Source organism: Notechis scutatus, chromosome Z (assembly GCF_049901735.1).
Source record: "Notechis scutatus isolate UNSWTSFEM ecotype Mainland chromosome Z, rNotScu1.2, whole genome shotgun sequence".
NCBI classification, from domain to species: Eukaryota; Metazoa; Chordata; class Lepidosauria; order Squamata; family Elapidae; genus Notechis; species Notechis scutatus.
The window spans coordinates 71,857,989-71,885,614 of record NC_142025.1 but is presented as its reverse complement, the minus strand read 5'-3'; the positions used below and the strand labels follow the sequence as shown (position 1 = coordinate 71,885,614).

The following is a 27,626-nucleotide window of genomic DNA, read 5'->3' as shown; positions in this document are numbered from 1 at the left end:
TCTTTCACAGCTCACCTTGTTGCTCTGGAACAGGCAGTGACCACAGTTTGAGCTCCATCAGGCTTGGAGTTTGGGTTTTACGCAGGCTGCTGCTACCATACAAGGCAGAAAGCAGTGTGGCACGTTGGGATTGCTTGCTTCCCCCCACTTCTGCCTGGCTGCATTTCCACATGTAACATAACATTTCTGTGTTATTCAGATTACATCCTGGTATGTTTTGGAAGGCAGTTGCTGTTGCCTGTACTGGAGTTTGCACAGCAGCAGTGAGAGACTGTAGGATTTATTTTTATTTCCCTTCTAAAACATGCCAGGACAGCACTGGCAAGAGGCAGAGGCACAGGGCTACCCACTCCATGTTCAGCAGCTGCTGCAAGCACATTTCAGGCAGCTGCTGCAAGCACATTTCGGGAAAGAGCTAAGTCCTTTTTGCTTTTGACCCTACCCTCTAGAGCGCTCCCCCCGCCTGCAGGGCCCCTTTGCTAATGGCCACCGATAGAGCCACGCCTCCTCACCTGTCACTGCCTTCAGGCTGCTGTACACCTTCTTGCAGGTCTACTCAGTGCTGCAGGCACTGGGCTATGAGCTGAGCATGGTGCTATTTGGGCCCTGGCCCTGGTGGGCACTAGTTCTCATGCCGGCTGTTCGCTCCAGGGCACTCTGGAAGTCATAGTTCTGGAATGACTCGCTCCGCATCAAGCAAGAGCAGCCCAGCAGGACAGCCAAAAGCAGCACTGTCAGGAGGACAAAGAGCTTCCCTAAGGCCAGCTCAGCTGCTAGCAGCCAAAAGGGTCCCAGAAGCAGCCGGGCCAGAAAGCAGGGTAGGCTGAAGCCAAGAACACCAATAACTTGGGCCATTGCAACAGACTGAGATAATACTGTTCTTGAAGTTGGCGCGTGGGGCCTCCTGCTGCTTTTGTAGCCTCAATTAGCTGCAAAAGCGGTCATGCTTGTTTTGCAGCAGGACATTCCCCAAAGATCAGCTGTTTCATGCAGGCCTGAGGCGGGAGGGGTAACTTGCGCCCACCCCCCACCTCCAGATATGGGGGGGAGAAAAGATCTCCCCAAAAATAAGATCTGGTGCCTTTTTTGGTGGCTCAAAAAATACAAGACATGGTCTTATTTTCGGAGAAACAGATACATTGGATATGTTTGCTGCCTTAATTACTTGCAAAATAATATAGGTGGGATACAAATAAATAAAAATAAATAAAACTTACTTGCAGAAACTATTATTCCTGATAATACAAGAATAAATTTTCACTGAAACTTTTAGGGAAACATATTAAACTTTGATATACACTGACACAATTTGTCAAGTTACAGGTAGCCCTCAAGCCCTCAACTTACGACCACAATTGAGCCCAACATTTTTGTTCCTAAGTGAGACATTAGACATTTACCCCATTTTATGACCTTTCTTGCTACAGTTGTTAAGTGAATCACTGCAGTTGTTAAGTTTGTAACACGGTTGTTAAGTGAGTCTACCTTCCCCGTTGATTTAACTGATCAAAAGGTACAAAAGTGGCGATATGACCCTAGAACACTGCAACCATCATAAATATCAACTAGTTGTCAAATTTTGAATTTTGATCATATGACCATGGGGATGCTGCAATGCTTATAAATATGAACAATGGCCATAAGATACTTTTTTCTATGCTGTTGTGACTTGAATGGTCACTATGCAAACTTGTAAGACAAGGTTACCTGTAATAGTTTTCCCTATATATATAAAATGTAATTTTCCCAACTAATATATCTTAGCTCACATTTAACTATAAACATGAAAGTCTATTGATAGGGGGAAAAATTCCTGCATGAAGGCAAAAATGACCAAAACAAGGAACTACATTTTAAAATTAAAATTAATTAACTGTATATTTAAAATTCAATATACAGTTAAATATATCATATTTAACTGGATATCTGGTGCAAATAAGTAGTATTGTACTTTCTTTTTTTAATAAAGTTTTATTGTTTTTAAGACAAACTTAGATAAACACAACATAAAAACATCAAGCCATCTTCCATATATACACATACAGTGTGTCGATTGGTTTACAAATTGTTTTGTGCTTCCACTTCAGTCTTCACTTACAATTACATTGTATGTGTTCTCGTATTGTCAATCAAATATTCCTAAATACATTAATATCATTGTTAATCAATCATTTGACGATACTATTATTCATTCATGTTTTATAAGATAATCCATATTTTACTTAATTTGTTTTATGACAGTTCATATTATCATCTCAAATCTATCCTATAATCATTTTGTAGATACAATTTAAAAAATATATCTTTATATATTCATTATGTTCTAAAACTCTACATATTTCATTACCATGTTTTATTGTCTAACCATTGATAGAATAGATCCCAAATTTTATAAAATTGTTTATCTTCTTGTTCTCTGATTTCAAATGTCAATCTACTCATTTCAGCACATTCCAATATTTTCTTAGCAACTTCCTCCTGTGTTGGTATTTTCTCATTTTTCCAGTTTTTAGCAAATACGATCTTAGCCGCTGTTAATATATTTACAAGCAAATATTTCAATACATTACTGTATATTTCAGGTAAAATTCCCAATAAAAATATTTCTGGTTTCAAGTCTATATGCTTTTTTGTCATTTTTTCCAACCATATGTGGATTTTAGTCCAATATTTTTTGGCATCCGCACACGTCCACCACATATGGTAATACGAGCCAGGTATCTGATGACATTTCCAACACTTTTCAGATTTGTTCTTGAACATTCTTGCTATTCTTGTTGGGGGGAAATGCCACCTGTAAAACATCTTATACAAATTTTCTTTGTATGCTGTTGATATTGTCATTTTATAATTTTTAAAACCACAATTTTTGCCATTTCTCTAGATCAATCCAATATCCAAAATTCTTCCCCCAAGCAATCATTGTTTCTTTGACTTGTTCTTCTTCTAGTTTAATTTCTAATAAATATCCATACAGTTTTTAAATCACCTTTTCATCAGTACCTGTCAAAATCTTATCTAAATCAGTCAATTTATCATAGAAACCTTCTGTTTTAGAATCTTTATCATACCTAGAATGTATTTGCGCATATGAAAACCAATTCATCTTTATACCTTGTTCCTCTAGTTTTTGCATAGATTTAAGTTCACCCTTTTCATTCAATATTTCACCATATCTAACTGTTTGTTCCTTTTTGTATATTATAGGATAAGAAAATGCTTCAATAATCGATAGCCAGACTGGAATTTTCAAATAACATTGCCTTTTTGTCTTCTCCCAGTTTAACCACAGAGACTCCCATATATAGTATCTTCTAAAATACCCCTGTGTTTTAGTTCCTTTATACCATAAAAAAGCATGCCACCCCAACAACAGATCATGTCCTTCTAATTTCAACAATCTAGCATTTCTTAATGTTATCCATTCCTTAACCCACATCAGAGTTGTAGCTTGGTAGTACAACTCCCAATTAGGCAAACCAAATCCGCCTCTTATTCTAGCATCTTGCAAAAGTTTTAATTTTATTCTCGCTTTCTTACCTTGCCATATATGAATGAAGGTAAATAAAACACAATTTTATTTAAATCTTCAAAATAATCTTTTCCAAGCCTAATTGGAATTGTTTGGAACAAATATAAAACTCTGGGTAATGTATTCATCTTGATTGTTGATATTCTCCCTATTAATGACATTTTGCCAAATCTAGCGCTATCTGCTGCTTGAGTTTAATATAGTTATTCCCTTTTAGTGTGCTACATCTTGTTGTCAAGTGTATCCCCAAGTACTTGATCTTATTTGTGATCTGGATTTTCAAAACATCTGCCAATTCTTCCTTTTGTCTGAATAACATATTCTTTGTCAAAATCTTTGTTTTGTCTTTATTTATTTTCAAACCAGCCACCTTCCCATATACCTCTCTATCTTTTCTATCAATTTTAATGCTGTTTCTAGTGGGTCTTCTAAAATGAAAACCAGATCATCTGCGAATGCTTGCAATTTAAATTCTTCCTTTTTAATTTTCATCCCTTTTATATCCTGTTCTTCTCTAGCATTTCTGTTTAGCTCTTTCAAGGTTAACACAAACAACAAAGGTGACAGTAGGTACCCTTATCTTGTTCCTTTTCTTATATCAATAGAGTCCATCAAATCTCCTTCTATGATTATCTTTGCCGTTTGCTTATGATATATAGCTTCTATTGCTTGGATAATTTTTTTTACCAAAGCCCATCTGTTCCAGCTGTAATAACATAAATCGCCAATTCACATTGTCAAATGCCTTCTGTGCATCTAAGAATATCAAAGCTATTTGTTTTTCAGGGTGTGCCTCGTATTCCAAAATGTCCAAGATTACTCTCATATTGTCTTTAATTTGTCTCTTTGGCAGAAATCCATTTTGATCAGGGTGAATAAAATTATTTAGGTATTTTTTAAGTCTTTCTGCCAATATTGAAGCAAAAATTTTATAATCTGATTTGTAGGAAAATAGATTTATAGTTCTTGTTTTGTAATGGGTCGGCGTCCTCTTTTGGGACAAGTGTAATAAAAGCTTCTGACCATGATTTAAGTATCTTCTTCTTTGACATAACTTCATACATAACTTTTAGCAATGGAAGATTCAACAATTCTTGTAGTGTTTTGTAAAATTCTGCCGGAAGTCCATCTGGGCTAGGTGCCTTTCCATCGTTTTGCTTCTTAAGTGCTTCAGTTAACTCCATCATCGTTATATTACTTTCTAACATCATTTCAATCTCTTTAGGTATCTGGGGTAGATTAACATTCTGTAAGTATTGTTTAACTCTTTCATCATCAATGTTCTCTTGTGTGTATAGTTTCCCATAATAATCTCGTATAATTTTCTTCTTCTCTTTACTTCCATAACAAACTTGGCCTTGATCATCTATTAACTGCGATATTTTCCTTGATTCTTTCTCCTTTCTCAGTTTATATGCTAACCATCTGCCTGGTTTATTTGCATCTTCAAAATAGTTCTGTTTCGCACCTCTGATTTCCTGTGCTAATTCTTCTTTTTCCATTAATCCCATTTTATGTTTAATTATATCCATTTTAAACTTAATGTCCTTTTTCTGTGGCATTTTCTGTAACTCTTTTTCAAGTCCTTTATACTCATCCTCTAATGTCTTAGAGCAGGGTGGGCAAACGTTTTGGCTCGGGGGCCGCATTGACTTTTAAAATTTGACAGACGGGCCGGGTCAGCACAAGATTTTTGGGAATCCCCCCACCCTTCCCCCTCTTCTCCTCCTCCCCCTCCCTCGGAGGCCCCTGAGTCAGGAGTTGCTACCGCCGGGCGCGGCTCCACGCGGCTCCAGTCCCGCATTGCCTCGGGAAAGGAAAGGCAAAAAGGAAGAGCCGCGGCGGTGCTTTGCAACGGAGCAGCGGCACCGGAGGCTCAGGCTCAGCGGCTCCTAGTTTTGCCTTTTCCTTCCCAAGGCAACGCAGGACTGGAGCCGCACGAGCTCCGCCGGCGGTAGCAACTCCTGACAGCCCCAGCCGGACACCTGAGCGGAGCCGGGCAAAACTGCCTGTTGCTGCTGCCGGAGCACCGCCGGGTCGCCTCCTCCAAGCAGCCTGCCCGCCCGCCGGGCTTCCCCTCTGCCACGCGGCTCAGGGCCAGGCGCGAGCGCCCACGAGTTAAAAAAGCCGAAAGTTGCTGGGAAGTTGCTCGGGTACTGGGAGTAGGCTTTTAAAGTGCCGCCCAAGCAAAGTTTAAGCAGCCCGCCCGCCCACCGGGCGGAATCCTTCCTGCTCCTCAGCGGGAAGACGCTCCAGCCTGCAAACTTTGCCTTTGCAAAGTTTAAGCCTGGAAGGCCCGGAAATCCGAGCAACTTCCCAGCAACTTCGCTTCGTTTAACTCGCGGGCGCTCGCCCGAGCCGCACAGCAGCCCGCTCCAAGCAGCCCGCCCGCCCACCGGGCGGAACCCTTCCGCTCCTCGGCAGGAAGACGCTCCAGCCTGCAAACTTTGCCTTTGCAAAGCCCTGGAAGCCCGGAAAACCGAGCAACTTCCAGCAACTTTTGGCTTCGTTTTAACTCGCAGGCGCCGCACCTCGCCCGAGCCGCACGGCGGAGGGGAAGCCCAGAGCGCCGCCGGTCGCCTCCTCCAAGCAGCCCGCTCGCCCGCGGGCTTCCCTCCGCCGCACGGCTCGGGGCCAGGCGCGAGCGCCTGCAAGTTAAAAACGAGCGGAGAGTTGCTGGGAAGTTGCTCGGGTGCTGGGAGCAGGCTTTTAAAGTGCCGCCGAGCAGGACCGCCGAGCCGGGAACGGGGCACCAAGGCAGGGCAAGGCTCCACCAGCAGCGGCCTAGCTTTAGGTGGCTCCAAGCAGCCCGCCCGCCCGCCCGGGTGGAACCCTTCCCGCTCCTCGGCGGGAAGACGCTCCAGCCTGCAAGCTTTGCCTTTGCAAAGTTTAAGCCTGGAAGCCCGGAAAAAAAAGGGGATCGGCGGGGACTCACCTTCGGAGAGGTCGCACTCGAAGGTGATTTGAACTCCCAGCCGAGGCCGTTGCAAATTTCTTTTCTTTCCTACCCCTAGATCGCTCCGCACTGTTTTGCAGCTTTGGGGGCCACGCGGCACAGGGCAATACGCCACGCCCAGCGATTTTTTTTCAGGGGCGGGCCGGATTGGACAGACCAATGGCAGCGATTTTTTTTTTCAGGGGCGGGCCGCATTGGACAGACCAACGGGCCGGATGTGGCCCGCGGGCCGTAGTTTGCCCACCCCTGTCTTAGAGGCTAATCTTTTCATGGTATTTCTTTTCCTTGTATAGTCTATTATCAAGCCTCTGGCATATGCCTTCATTGTATCCCATACATTCTGCATTGATGTGTCTTCTTTTTTACTTTCTTTAAAGAAAAAAGGCAGTTCTTTCTCCATCCTCTGTATGAAGTCTTTTTCTTTTAGTATAGTATTAATTAACGTCCATCTAGATCTTCTTTGCCCTTTCCATTTAATTGTCATTGGATTATGATCTGCCCAAGTACTTGTTTCAATAAAGCTATTTATTTATTTCTTGGATATTAGCTAACAATTCTGTTGACATCCATATCATATCTATTCTGGACTATGATAAATGTCTGTTTGAATAGAAGGTGTATTGTTTAGTCTTAGCATTTCTTTCTCTCCATGCATCTTTTAAATTTATTTCATCTGTCATTTTAAAAAAAGATTTAGGGAGAGTCTTTCTGTTTTGCTTTGTTGTTTTCTGTGTTGTATAGTCCAATTTATTGTGTACAATTCCATTAAAGTCTCCCATCATAACTATATTAGCATAGTCCAGTTCAATTATTTTCATATGTAATTTTCTATAAAATTCTCCTTATTGTCATTCGGGGCATAGATTGCAATCAGGAGTGTTTTCATATTATTGTCCATTATTTCTACCATTAATAATCTTCGATCGTCATCTGTATGGATCAATTTCGCCGGGATAATATCTTTAATGTATAAAACCACTCCTCTTTTCTTGCATTGTGTCAAAGAAGTAAATATTTTCCCTAACTTTGGCTGTATCAACAGTTGTTCATGTTACTTTTTAATATGTACTTCTTGTAGGTGGATTATATCAAATTTTAATTTCTCTAATTTATGGAAAGTTTTCCTTCTTTTAACAGCTGAATTAAGTCCGTTTATGTTCATTGTAATCAGTTTTTTCTCTTCCATGTTTATACTTTATAGGTAGGTTTGGCAGCTCTGAATTCCTTGCATTATCATCTGCTGTGTCACCTTTTCCTGTTCTTTTTCTTGTTGTAACATCGTCTGTATTGAGCGTTGTCCTCCAGATGGTGAAGAGGAAGATGTAGGAATTGAAGAACCAGCCGCTGTTAGTTTCCTGCTCAATTCAGACAATTCAAAATCTTCAGGTTCTTCTAGACCTTATTCCACTCGTGAAATAACCAATTGTAATTCCAAGTAAAAATAGTGGGGGAAAAGAAGCAAGATAAAAAAAAATTCTTCAGGCTCTTGTATACCTTAATCCAATTGATTAGTTAAATAGCAGTAAAAACTCAAAAAAGGAAGAAAAAACCATAAAGAGAAAAAGGGAAAATTTGTTAAATCTTGTAGGAGACAGAAAAATAAAAAGTAAAAAACTAAAGAAGAAGAAAAAAAGATTCTTCAGGTTCTTCAACACCTTAATCCAATTAAAAAGTCTCAGGTATGAAAAGGTATACAAAAAAAGGAAGCCACAAAAAGAAAACCAATATGGAAAGTAAATAAAAAATGCAGGAGAGGGAGAGAGAAAAAAGAAAAAGGACTACTCCCTTAAAAATAGAAAAGAAAACATCAATACTAAGACTTGTCCTTTAAAATGAAATGCAAAAGTAAAAATTAGGCTCCAAAAGCAAAAAGAAAGACAAAGCAAGTTCCAAAAGGCCAAAGAACCAAATGACTATTACAAATAATAAGCTGATAAGGAGGGGGTTTGTTAAAGTAAGGAATAGCTCAGCTTAAAAAAGAGAAAAAGAACACACTGCACCTATTTAGTTATGTTTGTTAAGTTTTGTAGCTCTCTTCTCTGGAGTCTTATCGTCTTTTTTCTGTAAACTTCAACACCAGACTCCAGCTACTGATAGAAACCCAGAAGAGCACCTGCAATAATACTCTCCCATGCTCTTCCCGCTATCTTATCAGACGGGCTCAAAGTCTTTGAAAAGAAGTCTGAATTCTTTCTCAGCTTTGTCTGGTTGAGAGAGAGAAAAAAAAGAGAAACAATATTTCTAAGCCTCTAGTTGGCAGTGTTACAAAGTTTCCTCTGCTTTCACTTTCCTCCTTTTCCAAACAAAATATAATAAAAATTAATTAAAAAGGAAAAAGGATTTAGAAAAAAAGCTAAAAGGGAATCTCTAGCCTAAAATATTATAAAGACAAAAAGGAGTAGAGACAAAAAAAAATAAGGTAGAAAAAAAAGACCAGTCCAGTTCAAAGTAAAAAAATCATATATGAAGAGTCCAGCAAAAAAAAAGGAAAAAATTAATTTGACTTCCCATTTAAAATCGCTGCTTAATCACTTCTGTCTAAGATTTTACAGATTTTTTCTTTTCCTTAGGGTGTCTTTTCAAATCTTTAAAGAAAAAATTCTCACCAAACTGGCACACTTTCTCTTTCCATTCTCTTCCGTTTCGGAGTTATCCCAACTTCAGCAGCTTTAATGGCTGCCTCTTTGCCGCTGGCAAAAAGAGCTTCTTCTGGATCTACCAGGGACTTTGCGATATCCCTGGGATCATCAGTTTGCGCTCTTTACATTCACTGTCTCTTCGGGACGGTTTAGATCCGTTTGGACTGTCCAAAAGCAAAGATATCGGCGGCGATCTCAGACCTTCAAGATTGCACGCCGTATTGTCGCAACGCCAGCTCCGCGCCGTACCTTCAGTGGTATTGTACTTTCATTAATTCTGTTTAGAAACTATTTAAAAGTTCACATTGGCTTGTACTTGCTTTTATATCCTGTAGTCTTAAGAGCTTAAATATGTTAGATGTATCTTCTTTGAGGACTGAAATCACAAAGCTACATCAGACTACTTCCAGGAATGCTGACAGAAAATACAATTCCTAAGCACTTTGCAGGCTGGATCACTTCATGTCTGTAAAAATCTTAAAAGAATATGATATGTAAAGAAAGTTTTAATTAGAAATCATTGAATATTTCCTGCATTTAAAATAAATACAAGATTAGCATTCTGTCTTGTAAAGCTGGCACTTCTGTAACACATAAAATGATATTTAATATTTCCAATTTTTCTTTTTTCTTAATTCTGATTAAGTACTCACTTATGCAAAAAATAGGAATAGAATCCATTGAATGATAGGACCATAGAGAATCTTTGAAGTCAGAAAAAAAGTTAATATTTAAGACAGGAAAATATTTTTTGAAGTATAAAATGACCTGATTATATAATATATAATAACAACATATGTATATTAATACGAAATAATAACATAGAAAGAAAATTCTATCCGGTTTTGTAGAATTATGAACAATGTAGTTAAATTTTAAAATGCTGTATTCAGAACATCCTGAATCCATTTGGCTTTCTACCCGGAAAAGCTCACCAGAAGCGCTGGCGCCGCCATCTTTTTTTGATGAAAAAGTGCTTCTGGTGAGCTTTCTACCCGGAAAAGCTCACCGGAAGCACTTTTTTATCAAAAAAAGATGGCGGCGCCCAGCAACCAGCGGCCCGGTAAGACCCCTGACTTAGACTGTTGAATCATACACTGGGCAGTTAAGGTGTATCTTTAATTGGTATTAATTCAATTTTATTTGGCATTGATTAATTTTAAAAGGAGGGGGATTCAATCAATTACATTTGAGGGAGTCCCTGCCCATTCCAGAGCAGGGTCCTTAGGCGTGCCAACCGCGTTAATTTCAAGCCTCACCCTTTTACAACTCTTGTATCCAGGGGTTGCAATGTCAAGTGGAAGCTCTATTGGCTCCACTGATTCAGGGTCTAGAGCGGCAGCCAGAAGGGCAATGGCCAGAACTCAGAGCAAGACAACAGGGTTCAAGAAAGCCTTCCAAAGCCACTGAGAAAGATGCCAAGAGGTGCCAAAAGGTACTAGAGAAACACCTGCAAAAGTGCCTTTGTGAGGCCAAGAAGAATTAACAAACAACATCTCCAAGAGCTGCTCCTGTTCAAAGCTCCATTCCAGCTTCTCCACTGGGTCTGTCAATGCAGTGCAGGTGCATCAACTATTTGCCAGACCAGACAGGCACTTCAACTGCACTGCATGCACCATGGAGTGTTCCTGAGGCTATATTTACATCCATGGCAGCGGGAACTTTGTGCAGAGGAAACTATCCCTCAGGAAATCCTCCCACATATGAGAGCTTGGATGGAGCTAGCTATCAAACAAGGTTTTCCAGCAGGGGTGCAACAGACCTTCCTGACAAGGCAACACCAAACAGGTCCTAATCATGATCTTCAGTCACCATGGTCGCTAAGCAGGGAGGAATCCATTCAACTTCAGGTACCCTCCCAGGGGGCGAATCTTCCAATCGCTCACATGCCCAACCAGGTCATGCAATACAGGGAAGACCAAATAGATTAGTTGGAACAAATCATGTCAGTGTCCTCCCAAGATAATGATTCGTTTTTGTCTGAGGCAGACCGGCTAGAGAAGGATATGTTGGAAGATGAGGGTTTAGCCCCTGATCAACCTACATTCACAGGGTTGTTCTGCCCACACCTATTTAAGTCCTTACTATTCAAGACAAAAAACACTGCATGCCTTGACAATCTGAACTCTATCTCCCAACCGCCTTCAGCTCAGGAGGAGTTGGATAACTTAATCTTTTCACAACCTATCACCGAAGCGGAGGTCATTCCAGTCCCACAGATGTTCATTGATGTTCAAAAACAGTGGACCTCTACAGCTGCTTATCCCAATCCAACGGGATATGACAAAAATATTTACAACCCAGCACCAGAATTTTCTGACTTCCTTCTAGCACTCATAGTAGATGAACTTGTGGTAGCCCTAGCCTCTTCCTCCACTGTACCAAGCAAAGCGGAGGAAGCTCTTAAGCCAGTGGACAAGAGAGCAGAGTTAGCACTTCGCAGGGCTCATCAAGCAGATGCATGGGCCATCAGAGCGGCTATAGCCACTTCATTCTTTACCAGATCTTCCCTAAGGTGGCTCCGTCACCTGAGAGATTCCATTCCTTCTTCAAATACTAGGGCGTATCATAATATAGCCACATTGATGGCAGCTGCACAATTCTCTGCAGACGCAACGTTGAATTCAGTAAAATTCTCTTCAAGAGCCATAGTGTCCCAGGTCAGATCACGAGGCCTACTTTGCCTCTGCCATTGGCAAATGGATACCAAACAAGTGGAAGTTGGCATCCACTCCATTTGAAGGGAACAAATTGTTCGGATCTGCCCTGGATTCGCTCCTGGTAGAATCTCAGAATAAGAAGAAGATCCTTCCCTCCCTTTTTCATGAGCCTGAAAATAGACCATCTCATTCCTTTCAGAGGCTTTCCTTTCATCTCTTCTATCAAGGAACCTATTCTCAAAGATCACAAAGGCCCTTTGGGTACAGACAAGGACAGCAGGCAGAAAGAGCTGACTTCAGAGACAGAAATTGATGGGGAGGGCAGAATAAAAGGTCCTTTTGTGGGACAGGGAATAGATCTTTTTGATACCCCAAATAATCTCATACCCAACTCTCCCATAGGAGGACTGTGAAGACTATTTGCAGATCAATGGGAGTCCACTACATCAGATGCCTGGGTAAGAGAGACCATAAGATCAGGTCTCTCTCTGGAATTCCCCTCCACACCTCTGAACTTCTTTATGCAGTGCCCTGTCTCAAAGGATCCTACCAAGAGAGCCCTTATGGAGACCACAATCCAACACTTGCTGGAGATCCACGCAATCCAACCTGTATTGATGGGTCAACATAGACATGGATTTTATTTGCATCTATTTGGGGTCCCAAAGATTTCGGGGGGGAGGGCAATTTTAGATCTAAAACACCTGAATCGCTTCCTGGTCTACAGGAGGTTTAAGATGAGCTCCCGACAATCAATTCTCAGCATCAGACAGGGAGATGTCCTATTGTCAATAGCTCTAACAGAGGCGTATTTACATATACCCATTAGACCCTTGCATAGTAGGTTCTTGAGTTTCTGCTACAACGGCCATCACTACTAATACAGAGCCCTTCCATTTGGCCTGGTAAACCTTTACAAAGGTTCTTGCAGCTTTAGCAGGCTATTTTAGGATTAAGCCAGTCTGGCTACAATGCTACCTTGATGACATATTAATATTGTCATTGTCTTGCCAGCAGGTGGAATTAGATACCCAAGTCACCTTACAGGCTCCCCAACAACACGGATTTTCAATAAATTGGGCCAAGAGTCACTTGACACCCTCGACTCTTCTCCTGCATTTGGGAGCCATCATTGATACAGTAGCTATGAAGGTTTCCCTTTCACCGGATAGGCAGAGTAACATTGGGCAGTTGTCAAAAGAAGTTAGAATTCTCAAATGAGTACCCCTGGCCCAATTATCCAAATTGCTAAGAAAAATGATCTCCTGCATTTCTATTGTTCCCTGGGCCCTGCTCCACGCAAGAACCCTACAATGGTTTCTGCTCCCATATCAACAATCAGGAAAGAGCAATGCCATGTCCAAGGTCACCATCCCATCAAAGATTCTTATATTGCTTCACTGGTGGACCACAACAAACATCAACAAGGGCTGTCTTTTCAAAGACCTTCACAGAAACACTATCACAACAGACGCAAGTCTATTTAGATGGGGGGCACACTGTGACTCCCTTGTAGCTCAGGGTCACTGGTCCACAACAGAACACGCTTGCAGCATAAACCGGCTAGAATTGAAGGCAGCCCATCTCACCCTCTGCAAATTTCTACCACTGATTCAGGGACTGCATTTCCTCCTGACCGACAACGTGGCCACAAAGGCACACATAAACAGATGGGGGCATGCATTCAAGATTGCTAATGAGAGAGACAGAGAGGCTGTTCTGCTGGACAGAGAGGAATTTAATCTGCATCAAAGCAGAACACATCTCGGGACAGTCCAACATTCCAGCAGACTGGTTGAGCAGGGCCACTGTCAATCATTCCGAATGATGCCTGCACCTGAGACTGTTCCAGGAAATGTCCCATCGATTTGGCCATCCGATCCTGGACCTCTTTGCCTCACCCCTCAACGCGCAGCTCCCGAGGTTCTTTTCCAGATTTCCAACACAAGGACTGGAGGGAGTCAACACTCTCCACTGCTGCTGGCCTCGAGATCTCCTATATGCCTTTCCTCCCCTCCCACTGATTCCCAAGGTGGCCCAGAAACTTCTAGAGAAGGCAGAATTGTTGGTGGCACCATACTGGCCCAGACATCCATGGTTCACAGATTTCAGGGATCTATCAATCACAGACCCATGGAGAATCCCACCGGAGAGAGTCTCGCTCACACAGGGTCCAATACAACATCCAGTGGCTACACCTAGCCATGTGGTGCTTGAGAGGAGACTCTTGAAAAGTGAGAAGCTCTCCAATAAAGTCATGTCAACAATCCAAGTGGTCAGACATCCATCCACAAACCGTATATTCAATGCTACCTGGAATATTTTCTGCAGATGGTGTGACAAGGAGAAAATAGACCCCACCTCTCCATTGGTGGCGCAAATACTGGACTTTCTCCAGGAAGGTTTGCACAAAGGATTCTCACCAAACACTTTACATAGACAGGTGGAGGTTTTAGCCTCCGTCATTACCTGTGGTGATCTACGATCCCTCGCTCATCACGCAAGGATATGCAGGTTTCTCCCTGGTGCCACTAATCTAAGACCCCCAATGGTCCATAGATATCCCACCTGGGACCTAAACAAAGTTCACACAGCGCTCAAAAAGCAACCTTTCAAGCCTCTAAGAAGTACGAGTCTCCATGTACTTACATCCAAGGTAGTGTTCTTAGTAGCAATGACATAGGCAAGACAAATTTCTGAGCTAGCCACCCTGTCAGTGAGACAAGATCTCTGCATTTTTCATTCCGACACAGTAGTCCTTTGATTAGATCCAACCTTCATTTCCAAAATAAATTCAGCCTTCCACAGAGCACAGGAGTTGATACTCCCAACTTCTGTCCTAAGACCATATCACGGTCTAGAGCAGGGGTGTCAAACACAAGGCCCGCGGGCCAAATCCGGCCCGCCAGACCTCGTCTGATGGCCCGCGGTGCTGCCGCCAGCCTTGCAACCTCCCCCTTTTTTTTTTCAATGAATTTACTCCGTGCCTGCACGGAGTAAATTCATTTTAAAAATGGCTCAAGTTAAAAAAAAAAAAAATTACTTACCTTCCGGGACCTGGCCCGACTTCTTCCTGCCCCGCACTGCTCCCTGGGTGTCGGACGTGACGTCATCACGTGACGTCCGCCCGACATCTCCAGGGATCAGAGGAGCGCGCGGACGCCGCAGAGAGGAGCAAGAAGAAAGAAGTAAAAGAAAGAAAGAAGTAAAAGGTAAGTAAAGTAAATGGAGGGGCAGATGGCTGGGCACTATAAAAGGGCAGTCCAACAGCAGCCTGAAAGCGAAGTTCCAGGATGCGACAGTCGACGACTTTTACCGTCTCCTCCCCCCTGCTTTGATGCCACAGCTCCGACTTCAAGCTGCACGTGTTCTGTCCATGTTTGGGAGCACTTATCTATGTGAACAGATGTTTTCAGTCATGAATCTGAACAAGACCAAGCTCAGATCACGCATCACTGATGATAACCTCCATGCTGTTTTGCGGATTGCTACAGCACAAGACCTAACGCCAAACATCGATGGACTGACCTTAGGAAAACGATGTCAGCCATCTAGTCAGTAAAGTTAAAAAAAGGTAATGCCTTGTGTTTTCCATATGTTTAATAAACAGTGTTTGGCAATATTTGTATGTTTAAAAAAAAATTAATGTTTGTTACCAAAAAACATTTTTCAATACATTGTACAATAATTGTACATTTGAATATCTACTTGTCATTATTCTGACTATGTTTCTGCTTTCAGAGCTAGTTATTACTTACATTATTACAAAAAACAGTAATAATTGAATGCAGTGACATTAATTTATGATAATAAAGAGTGGACACATAGACCTACAGATACAACCGGCCTTTTGATGGGGACCAAACTGCTGATGCGGCCCCCGATGAATTTGAGTTTGACACCCCTGGTCTAGAGCAACAATGGCATCTATTAGATGTATGACATGCCCTCCAAATCTACATAGACAGGACTGCTTCATTTAGGAAGACGGAGGCCTTTCAACCTTCTACTCAAGGAAGAAAAATCGCCTCATCGATAATTGGCAGGTGGCTGTGAGTCACGATTGCAAAGACTTATGAAATGCAGTCATTGCCCATGCCTACAGGTATTGTGGCACATTCAACTAGGAGTACTGCAACTTCGGCGGTTTGGGCTACTCAAGCATCAATCGATGAAACTGTAGGGCAGCAACATGGGCTTCACCTTCGCCTTTCATAAGGCACTATAAACTGGACGTTTTTGCTTCTGCTGAAGCAACCTTTAATAGATGGGTATTACAATGGGCCCACACATAAAAATGGGACTCCAAACCAGACAGATACCCTCCCTTTGGACACGCCAGCTTTGGTATGTCCCATGCCTGGATGCTCTGAATAGCTCATCTGGAGAAGGGGCTTTGGTGCTTACCTGATATGCCCATTCTCTGTGAGCTGTGAAGAGCATCCAGCCACACCCAGAAACTGTCTGGTATGGGTCCAATCCTGGCCAAATCTACAAAGCAAAGGTGAAGGAGAATAACGATGAACTTATCATTTCAACTTCACCAAAACTGGGGACACTAAGCCTCAAGGAGGAGTGTCCCCAGAAATCAGCTCAGCCTATCAAATGAGACAGAAGCACTTCCCATGCCTGGATGCTCTTCACAGCTCACAGAGAATGGGTGTATCAGGTAAGCACCTACGCCTCTTTTTTATTTCCAAACCTTTTATCTTTATCTTGTCTGATATTTCTATTTAATATCTCCAATATCAATATAAATAATAATGGCGACAAGGGACACCCTTGTCGTGTACCTTTTTTGATAGCAACTTTCACTGTCATATCTCCATTTACCATCACCTTTGCTGTTTGCTTGTAATATATTGCCTTAATCGTATTAATAACTCTTTCCCCCAAATCCATATCTTTCAATTGTGCTAGCATAAACTGCCAGTTCAAGTTATCAAATGCTTTCTGTGCATCCAAGAAGATCAATGCCATTTGCTTCTCTGAATATGCTTTGTAATACTTCAACATATTTAGAATTATCCTCATATTGTCTTTAATCTGTCTCTTAGGCAAGAATCCATTTTGGTCAGGATGTATAAATTGATTTTAAAATCTTTTAAGTCTTTCTGCAATTATTGAGGCATATATTTTATAATCCACATTCAGTAGATATTGGTCTGTAATTTTTCATCTGTAGCAAGTCTGAGTCCTTCTTTGGTATGAGTGTAATATATGCTTCAGTCCATGAATTTGGTATTTTCGCTTGTAATAGTACTTCGTTAAACACTTCCAACATTGACTTACTCAAATTATTTTTTGTGTCTTTGTATAGTTTTGCTGGTAGTCCATCTGGGCCTGGTGTTTTCCCATTTTTCTGTCTCTTAATTGCTTCTGTTAATTCCATCACTGTTACATTTTCATCTAACATACAGTATCTCAGAGAAGTGAGCACACACCCTAACATTTTAAGTATATCTTAAGTATATATTTAAGTATAACTTTTCATGTGACAACACTGAAGAAATGACACTTGGCTAAAATGTAAAGTAGTACGTATACAGCTTGTATAACAGTGTAAATGTGCTGTCCCCTCAAAATAACTCAACATGCAGCCATTAATGTCTACACTGCTGGCAACAAAAGTGAGTGCACCCCTAAGTGATAATGTCTAAATGGGACCCAAAGTGTCAATATTTTGTGTGGCCACCGGCCACCATTATTTTACAGCACTGCCTTAACCCTCTTGGGCATAGAGTTCACCAGAGCATCACAGGTTGCCACTTCTACTCCTTCATGATGACATCATGGAGCTGGTGGATGTTAGAGACTTTGCACATCTCCGCCTTCCATTTCAAGATGCCCCAGAGATGCTCAATAGGATTTAGGTCTGGAGACATGCTTGGTCAGTCCATCACCTTTACCCTCAGCTTCTTTAGAAAGGCAGTGGTTGTTTTGGAGATGTGTTTGAGGTTGTTATGTTGGAACACTGCCCTGTGGCCTTTGAAGGGAGGGGATCATGCTCTGCTTCAGTATGTTACAGTACATTTTGGCATTCATGGTTCCCTCAATGAACTGTAACTCCCCAGTGCTGGTAGCACTCATGCAGCCCCAGACCATGACATTCCCACCACCATGCTTGACTATAGGCAAGACACACTTGTCTTTGTACTCCTCACCTGGTTGTCGCCATACACATTTGACACCATCTGAGTCAAATAAGTTTATCTTGGTCTCATCTGACCACAGGACATGATTCCAGAAATCCATGTCCTTAAATCTGCTTGTCTTCAGCAAACCATTTGTGGGCTTTCTTGTGCATCATCTTTAGAAGAGGCTTCCTTCTGGGATGACAGCCCTGCAAGGCCACTTTGATGCAGTGTGCAGCGCAAGGTCTGAGCACTGACAGACTGACCCCCCACCCTTTCAACCTCTGTAGCAATGCTGGCAGTACTCATATGTCTTTTTCTCAAAGCCAACCTCTGGATATGACACTGAGCACGGGTACTCAACTTCTTTGGTCAACCATGCAAGGCCTGTTCTGAGTGGAACACATCCTGTTAAACCGCTGTATCGTCTTGGCCACCGTGCTGCAGCTCAGTTTCAGGGTCTTGGCAATCTTCTTATACACTAGGCCATCTTTATGTAGAGCAACAATTCATTTTTTCCAGATCCTCAGAGAGTTCATTGCCATGAGGTGCCATATTGAACTTCCAGTGACCAGTATGAGAGTGAGAGCAATAACACCAAATTGAACACACCTGCTCCCCCTTCACACCTGAGACCTTGTAACACTAATGAGTTACATGACACCAGGGAGGGAAAATGGCTACTTGGGCCCAATTTGATTTCCTGATTGGCCAATATTATATTTGAGGTTCCCGGTCCAGCTTCTTACTTTTAAACTTCTTTCATTTACTTAAAATAAGCAATCCCCCCACCCTTCTTTCCTGTTTTAACTTAGCTGCCATTTTCCTTGGGGGGAGTGGAAAGGCAAAACCACCCCCTCTTTTTGTGATCCCACTCTCTCCCAGCTAGCTTCTTGGGGGCTCTTTGTTCAATAGTAATTGGAAATTAGAAATTTTTCACCAAACTGTTCTTCATTCTGCTGCTCTGTCAAATTTGTCAGCTGTCCAGGCTTTGTTCAGGCACGCAATGGCCATCCTTTTCTTTCCACTGGATTGAGAGCCTTTCCCTGGATCAGTCAGGAAGATTGCGGGCTTCCTGAGATTGACAGGGTGTGCTCTCTTGCTTCATCACCCCTCCAAGGTGGCTTACTTTCTTCAGAACCTCCTGTGGTTCGAATTTCGGCGCAATCCCCACACGGCATTTACATTTTAAAATGTAGTAAATGTGAAAATGAAAAAAAGAGACAAAGAAGAAAAAAGAAAGAAATAGAAAAGGAATGAACAAAACATGAAAAGATTTATAAAGAAATTCTGATATTCCTCTTGGCAGTTATTATTCTCTTCTTTTTATAACCTATTCTTTCCATTCACCAAAACCATAAATAAAAAGTTCATTTTTTCATTTTCATTGCACAAAAATTTCATAAGCTTTCAGACACCAATAAATGTAGATATTATCTTTCTCTAATTAAATACGGTTTTTCCATCTTGACAAATTTCATTTCTCCATGGTGGATAGTGCCGGATCTTTGTGCATACAGATAGTTCTCAGTTAACAACCATTTGTTCAGCAACCATTTAAAGTTACAAAGCAACTGAATGAAAGGACTTTTAACCTATTTCTAAAGTTTTGGCCATTACAGAGCCTCCACAGTGTCATAATCAAAATTTGAGCACTGGGCATCCAGTCTGCACTTAGGACTGCAGGACACTTCAACTACCCCAATCTGCCAATCTCCCACCCACACCTGTTGATATTTATAAAATCAATTGAGATTTGTAAAATGGTGTTTAACATGCTACAAAAATCATTGTCTAAACTGCAGACCAACCTACAGTGACTTAGTGTGACATTTAAACTCAACATAAATTTAATTAAATTTGGATCTAAAAGTAATACATAAGAATAGGTCATTACAGTGTAAATAAAATGCCATTTCATTTAATCATCACAACGTTTTAATGTATTTCAAGGCAATGGAGTTATTTCTCAAACTTCTTTTCCTACTACTTAGAAGCCATAAATATTTTTGTTGCTTTTATAGTAAAATTGAACTATAAAAATGAGCATGAAGATCTGACTCTTTCTAAATCTTGACCTAAAAGATGAGAGTGGCATTAAGATTGTCAAGTATTTGGTGGAAGGGACAGTTATTTTCTTGGTTTTTGGTTTTGGTTTGGTTTTATTAGTTTTTGCAACCCACTTAGGATCATTATAAAAGATAGGCAGTTATAGAAGTTCTTTAATTAGTTAATTAATTGAATACCTTGACAAATGTTTAAACATGCTGACTTTTTGCTTATAAAATGTTTTAGAATTAGACAAATCATATAAAAGGCAAGATGTCCACAATATTGCTAGTTATCTGTTAACACCTTTCTAATATGTAGTAGGATTTCATTTACCTCCCTTTATATACCACTAGCATAACAATATGGAAGTATGACCAAAATGAGCTCACATTCACTATTTAATGACAGTTATAACTGAGACTTGCAGTTGAGTTATTGCAAACATTTAAATCCAGTTTATTTTATTAAGGCCATAGTCTTTATTTAGGAGCAGTCTCCTCAGAGCTAATTGGAATGACCAAATAAGTATGTATTTTTGCTGCACATTATTTCATCTGACCATTCTGGAAAGAGGTGGGGTGGCAACATTTTCTTTAAAATATAATAGTTTCCAAGGGAACAAAATTATTGATAAAAGTAAAAGAACAAATTGGAAATTATAATTGCAAGTCTTTTTATTTGTTTCGTTCTTTTTTTCATTTTAGACATATAAGCTGTAATCTGGCTGAGTCTTGTAGTACTAATTGAACAGGTACAGCACATTCCTGTATGGTACATACTGTTTGCTGAAAATAACTGGTATCCTGCTAATTTTTCTTTTATTTTGAATATATTTAAATAAATCTTTTGTTATTCTAAACAGCCTTTGCTCATGTCAATTCATTCTAAACTTAGCATTTCAATCATAACTACAAATATATTCCACCTGTTTCTCCACCACCTATGTATATATTTATATGTTTAGATATTCAATAAAATTTTTGTGCAAGCATATTGACATTTTTTATTTGGTTCACTCAAACATTCCCTCTTCACAATAGTGCTTAGGACTGTAGAGACTGTTTCGTTGCAGCAGCATTATTATAATTTAATAATGTAGTATTAATGAACAGTACTTAAAAACAATATATTGTTGCATGTTCCATATCCATTTATTAAGAGAGGTAGAAGAAAGCACTCTAGTAGCCAACAACAGCAAGTACAGGTGAAACTCGAAAAATTAGAATATTGTGCAAAAGTTCATTTATTTCAGTAATGCAACTTAAGAGGTGAAACTAATATATGAGATAGACTCATTACATGCAAAGCAAGATAGTTCAAGCCGTGATTTGTCATAATTGTGATGATTATGGCTTACAGCTCACGAAAACCCAAAATCCACAATCTCAGAAAATTAGAATATTGTGAAAAGGTTCAATATTCTAGGCTCAAAGTGTCCCACTCTAATCAGCTAATTAAACCATAACACCTGCAAAGGGTTCCTGAGCCTTTAAATGGTCTCTCAGTCAGGTTCAGTAGGAATCACAATCATGGGAAAGACAGCTGACCTGACAGTTGTGCAGAAAACCATAATTGATACCCTCCATAAGGAGGGAAAGCCTCAAAAGGTAATTGCAAAAGAAGTTGGGTGTTCCCAAGGTGCTGTATCAAAGCACATTAATAGAAAGTTATGTGAAAGGGAAAAGTGTGGAAGAAAAAGGTGCACAAGCAGCAGGGATGATCGCAGCCTGGAGAGGATAGTCAGGAAAAGGCCATTCAAAAGTGTTGGGGACTTTCAGAAGGAGTGGACTGAAGCTGGAGTCAGTGCATCAAGAGCCACCACACAAAGAGGATCCTGAACATGGGCTTCAAATGTCATATTCCTCTTATCAAGCCGCTCCTGAACAACAAACGTCAGAAGCGTCTTACCTGGGCTAAAGAAAAACAGAACTGGTCTGTTGCTCAGTGGTCCAAAGTCTTTTTTTCTGATGAGAGCAACTTTTGCATCTCATTTGGAAACCAAGGACCCAGAGTCTGGAGGAAGAATGGAGAGGCACACACACTGCAAGATGCTTGAAGTCCAGTGTGAAGTTTCCACAGTCTGTGTTGATTTGGGGAGCCATGTCATCTGTTGGTCCACTGTGCTTCATTAAGTCCAGGATCAATGCAGCCGTCTACAAGGAGATTTTGGAGCATTTCATGCTTCCTTCCGCAGACGAGCTTTATTGGGGATGCTGACTTAATTTTCCAGCAGGACTTGGCACCTGCCCACACTGCCCAAAGCACCAAAACCTGGTTCAATGACCATGGGATTATTGTGCCAGCAAACTCGCCTGACCTGAACCCCATAGAAAATCTATGGGGCATTGTCAAGAGAAAGATGAGAGACATGAGATTGAACAATGCAGAAGAGCTGAAGGCCTCTAATGACAATGCAGAAGAGCTGAAGGCCTCTTCCATAACACCTCAGCAGTGCCACAGGCTGATAGCTTTCATGCCACGCCGCAATGAGGCAGTAATTGCTGCAAAAGGGGCCCAAACCAAGTACTGAGTACATATGCATGCTTATACTTTTCAGATGTTCGATATTGTTCTATGTACAATCCTTGTTTTATTGATTGTATATAATATTCTAATTTTCTGAGATTGTGGATTTGGGGTTTTCATGAGCTGTAAGCCATAATCATTGCAATTATGACAAATCACGGCTTGAACTATCTTGCTTTGCATGTAATGAGTCTATCTCATATATTAGTTTCACCTTTTAAGTTGCATTACTGAAATAAATGAACTTTTGCATGATATTCTAATTTTTCGAGTTTCACCTGTACATAGCTCCAAGCAGGAGCACATTAAATAATTATTATTCTGTGATGCTAGAAGAAAGGAAATGGCTAACTAAACACCTTAATTTTTCTTGAATTTTAAGTCTCTGATGAAAAAATGTTCCCTTACTACTGCCACTGATGTCTTTTTATTAAGCTATGGGTAGATAAGTAGATTTTAGTGATAAGGTATAATCTTACATAATTGAGCAATATGGTAGAAGCAGGTGTTAGAGAAACCAAAGTAGGGGGAAAGATGCAGACGTGTTTTGGTGATCAGATGAGTATAATAAAATACATTAAAAATGTAGATGACAAGAATGTCCTTTCATGACATGAAAATCAAGGCTCTGTAATTATGTATATAAAACATACAAAAGTTGAACAAAAACAGGTCCTATATTCATCCCCATCTCCCTCTTTTTCCTACTTATGTGAGATTATAAATGTGACCATTTTCCCATAGAAAAAATCTTGAAATTGAGTCAAAAGCTGCCAAAGTCTATAAAGTCTTTCTCTAATCAGTGTGATTTATGAATTGCCATTATTAGCCATTGTAATAACAGACATTGAGCAATAGTGTATCTTCCCTTTTTAAGACCATGGGAGTAGGAGGTTGGCTCTTTGTGCATCTTTATGTTACCTTATTTTCTTTCCCCATCCATCTCATCCCCTACCTACTGCAAAGGATTCAGCTGAAACTTCAGTTTAATCTGTTTTTCCTCAGCAATGTCATATATATTATGATTTAGAAACTGACTGGTAGTTCATCATATACTAGGGATCTGCTACCTAAACTGCCTTGACAACATACATATTGGAGTTGTACTATTATAAGTAACCCCATTCTTGGGGGAACAGTGTGCCATAAGAATTTGAAAATGAAGCCCACAGCCAAGTGACAAGAAATGCCAAGGAAAATCTCTAAATCTTGCCTGAATTTAAAGACAAAGGCAGAACTGAAATGTATTAATATCCTATTTCTGTAAATACAGAACCAGCCTCTTCTTGGTGTAATACTTGGGGGGGCTTGTTTGTTTGTTTTTGGCTTCATGAGAACTGGAATGACCTCAATTTTTAGAGAATGTCTTTTTACTTAGTCATTTTTGTATGTTTTATGAGAACTTATTATTTGAAGCCTCACACAAATTTGTGGAATGCCAGGGCCCATGTGGTTAGTTTTTGGTAACATATTCATGAATGTCTGCCAGTGTTGCTAGTTAATGAAATTGCATATATGAATTTTGTTTTAAAGAGTTGCTTCATCAGGTGACTTCAAGTGGATTTCTTGTTACCAGTGAAAATTGATGCTTCTTCCATCTCCACTTTAAAGAATAATGTCAGAGGCATTTAAAAGAATGGAGACCATCTACCCCAAATAATCATCTGATTAATTAATCCAGATCTGGAATCTTTTCCACTGAAAGATGTCTCATCTTAAATTAGATCACTTAAAGAAAATAATCTGCTAAATTAAAAGACAGAATCACTACTGTATGAAAACATAATTTAAAGAAAACATGAAATAGATAATTTAACATAAATATGTATTAACTATTGGATTCAGGTTTTGTAGCTGAGCTGCTAAGAGCTATTCCTCCTAAAGAGTGAGTCTCATGAAGTGGATGCCATTTTTCAGTGTAAACATCTCATGTGCATTAGCCTGTGGATTGGTTCCTTATGAAAAATTTAAAAGCAAAGTTTGTATTTTGAAGCTATTGGCAACTTTTATGTTTATCAGCACTGGAAAAAATAATCACATTCATTAATACTAGTTTATACATGTCAGAAAAACTACAGTCTTAGAAGGGCAAGTCCTGGCATTATTCTTAATGAGTTGTCTTCTAAAAAGCATTCAGGAATTGCTTGTATTGCCAATTTAAGAGCTTTAGTCACAATTCACACCCTTTGCCACCTCAAGACTTAGATAAAGATTTACCCAACAGCAAAAAGGGCTGGGCTGTTCATGGTCATGATTTTATCAGTTACTTTGTGACTTTTCACTCTTTTACTTGGGTATTGCAACTGCACCCTATTTGCAAAACTGTTTCTCCTGTTTCCAAACTTGTCTGTCTGTGTGTGTGTGTGTGTGTTTTTTTTTTTTCTCTCTCCCTCCCCTCCTCCCCCCTCCCCCCTCATATATAGTTCTCAAACTATATGGTTTATGGTTCTTAAATCATGATCATATTCATTATTTAAATATGTTACATTAATAATATAATTTGTTATGTGAGCACCTGCTGCTCATATAGAGAAATTTCCATGGCAAGCAGAATTTACTCAATCTACTTTGAACCTGATAAAATTGTGTGGGCTTTACCAGAAAAGTTGCAACGTGAAGAAGGGCTTACATGTCAGAGGAGACATTAAAGACATTCTCAGCTCTTTTTCTAGAAATCAGGAGCATCATTGAATGAGATGAAGAAGAATCTTAAACACTGCACTTAGAAAACTGCTGGGCTTTGGCAAGACAGGTTACTAACTTTCTATCCAGAATCGGCTTGGCTACCTCTTATACATTTTAAATAAGCAATTAAAACTTCAATGTGGTTTCTCATGATGCAAATATGTTGGTCACTTATTAATACATGCATGCTACATTGCTCAGTCTGAGTCTGAGGAAAAATCATTGCAAGCTGCTCAGAAGAGGAGGTGCCTTCGTCAGTGCCAATAGCTAATAAGCACAAGTGTTTCTCTCTTTTTGCAACTTGGCATAGCTCACTTGGAAAGTGCACCTGGAGTTCTGTAAACTAACAAGATGAAAGAGTTAGCAATGTGCTTAACAAACACATATACCTATGATGAACAATTAATTAAACTAATTCATCTTGTGACAGGATATTTGTTCCATGGAATGATAAACATGTTTTTCAGAGATAGAAGCTTTTCTCAGGTGCTATTCAGTAAGCTATTGAGGTTAGTCCCACTCAGAGATAGCAGTACTCCCCTTTTTACTGCATTGCCTGCTGCAACAATGTCCCTCTCAGGCTTTGGACAACAATCTGGCTGAGTTGTAGGAATGGCTGAGTGCACCCTTTATGAAAACAAACATGTTTGTCTTTTTTGGATCATATTGCTTGGTCCTGCAAGCAGATAATAAGTCTGAATCAGTTTTAACAGAAGGGTCCTACTAACACTGATGATGTTACCTGGCATTTGGGTAATGAAATATCTGCAAGAAAACAACCAAGATCAGAGAGCACCAAGGATCCCTCATGTCAATCCTGAGCTAAAATATTCTCCTGAGAGCCGTTTGGATCATCCAGAGAGTGGGAGGTGCTTCAGTCTGCGTCGTTGAAGGCTGAGCTTAATTACTGAGGAACGCTCCGCCCTCCATCACGTGGCTCCTTGCGTTCCCCAGTTTACGCTCAGCCTTCGTGAAATTAGGCTGTGCAGTTCACCACTCCTTGGCCGATTCAAGCGAATTACTCTCAGGTTTGAATATCTTAGCCTAAAAGGGACAAACTTTCTGATTTCCTTAGCCTCTAGCACATTTCTGATTTCCTTAGCCTCTAGCACATACTAGGGGAGCGTGTTTTTTTCGCCTCCAGGGGGGTTGAAGAACGGGCGGCTTTCGCGCTTCGGCGCCAATCCCCCCCCCAATTCGGTCGTTTTCCTGCCGCTTTTCACGCCGCACTCGTAGCGGCTTGATTATATCGCGCCTAGACAGTGCAGCTGGTATTCCCCCCACCGTTAACGCCAATCGCCCTAGGAAGGGGCGAAAATTTACCTGCCTGCTCTCTCTCAGTCTTTCTGTGTGCCAGAGAGGCCGCTACGTTGCTCTGAGCAGCCCGTGATTCAGGGAGCGTGGGCGGCCGCCATTTTGGGCGCCGCCACGTGTCGGGCGCCATTTTTTGGAGGCCTCATCGAGCTGCGAAGGGACTGGCCCTAGTTATAGGCCTTTCAGCCTGCAAGAGCTACTGAATATTCTGTGAAATTGGCAACCTTGTTGGCTTTCCGCAGCACGCTCAGGGCAGGAATCAGCAGCCTATCCCTCCCGGTTGTTGCCTGGGAATTCCAGCTGCCAGAGGCCTCATCCCAGCCTCAGGCTGGATTGGTGATATTTAACAGCACTCTCTGGGGTCATTCCTTCCTGGAGCCTCAGACCAGACCTTAGATTACATATTGGCAAGTAATAATAATAATAATAATAATAATATTGATTAACAGTTAAATGACTGGATATATGCATATATATATATATATATATATATATATATGGTGTTAGGCTTAGTTCGGGTATTTTCCCACGTCATTGTAGTTGTTCTTTTAAAGTTGTAGCAACGTTTCAGCAGAATCTCATCTGCCATCATCAGGCTTCTGTATTGTGTCCGTCTGTGAGTCAGACTTTTACAGTGGTTTCAGATTTGAATTTGGGGCAGCCTATTGCTGTGCCAGAATGGTTTTTCTTCATCCTGATTGGTTGGGAGTCTTGGTCTGTGTTTATTGGTCTCGGAGTTTGCTGTGTTCTGCTTGATGGTGTTTCTGATATCTTCTGTCTGTTTTTGGCTCTTTTTGTATCTTGATTGGCTGGCAGCATTGTGTTACTTTAATGGAGGTCTTTAGTGCAGCTTGGCCGGGTAAATGGACGGCTATCATTAGTTAGGAAGCTGGGTTTCATCTGGGTGCCTGGTTGGGGTGTGTTTGAGCTGGAGGTATCAGGGGGATCTGTTTGTGCCCAGGTGTTTGCCTGGCTTGTGGTGTGGAGATTTTTGTTTGTGAGTGCAGGCTTCCAAATGATTGACAGCCTGGTGGAATCATCTCTTCTGTTCATGCTTTCTGGTCTTTTTCAATCTCTATGGCTTCTCTGATGACTCTGTGGCTAGGGTTTTCCATAGTGGCCAGGGTT

At 40.7% G+C, this 27,626-nt stretch overlaps 1 protein-coding gene across 1 annotated transcript in view; it reads left to right on the top strand.

Annotated features, from left to right (window-relative positions):
* COA1 (cytochrome c oxidase assembly factor 1) overlaps positions 1-27,626 on the top strand; it is a 104,875-nt gene that overhangs the window by 18,947 nt on the left and 58,302 nt on the right. The window lies entirely within an intron of this gene.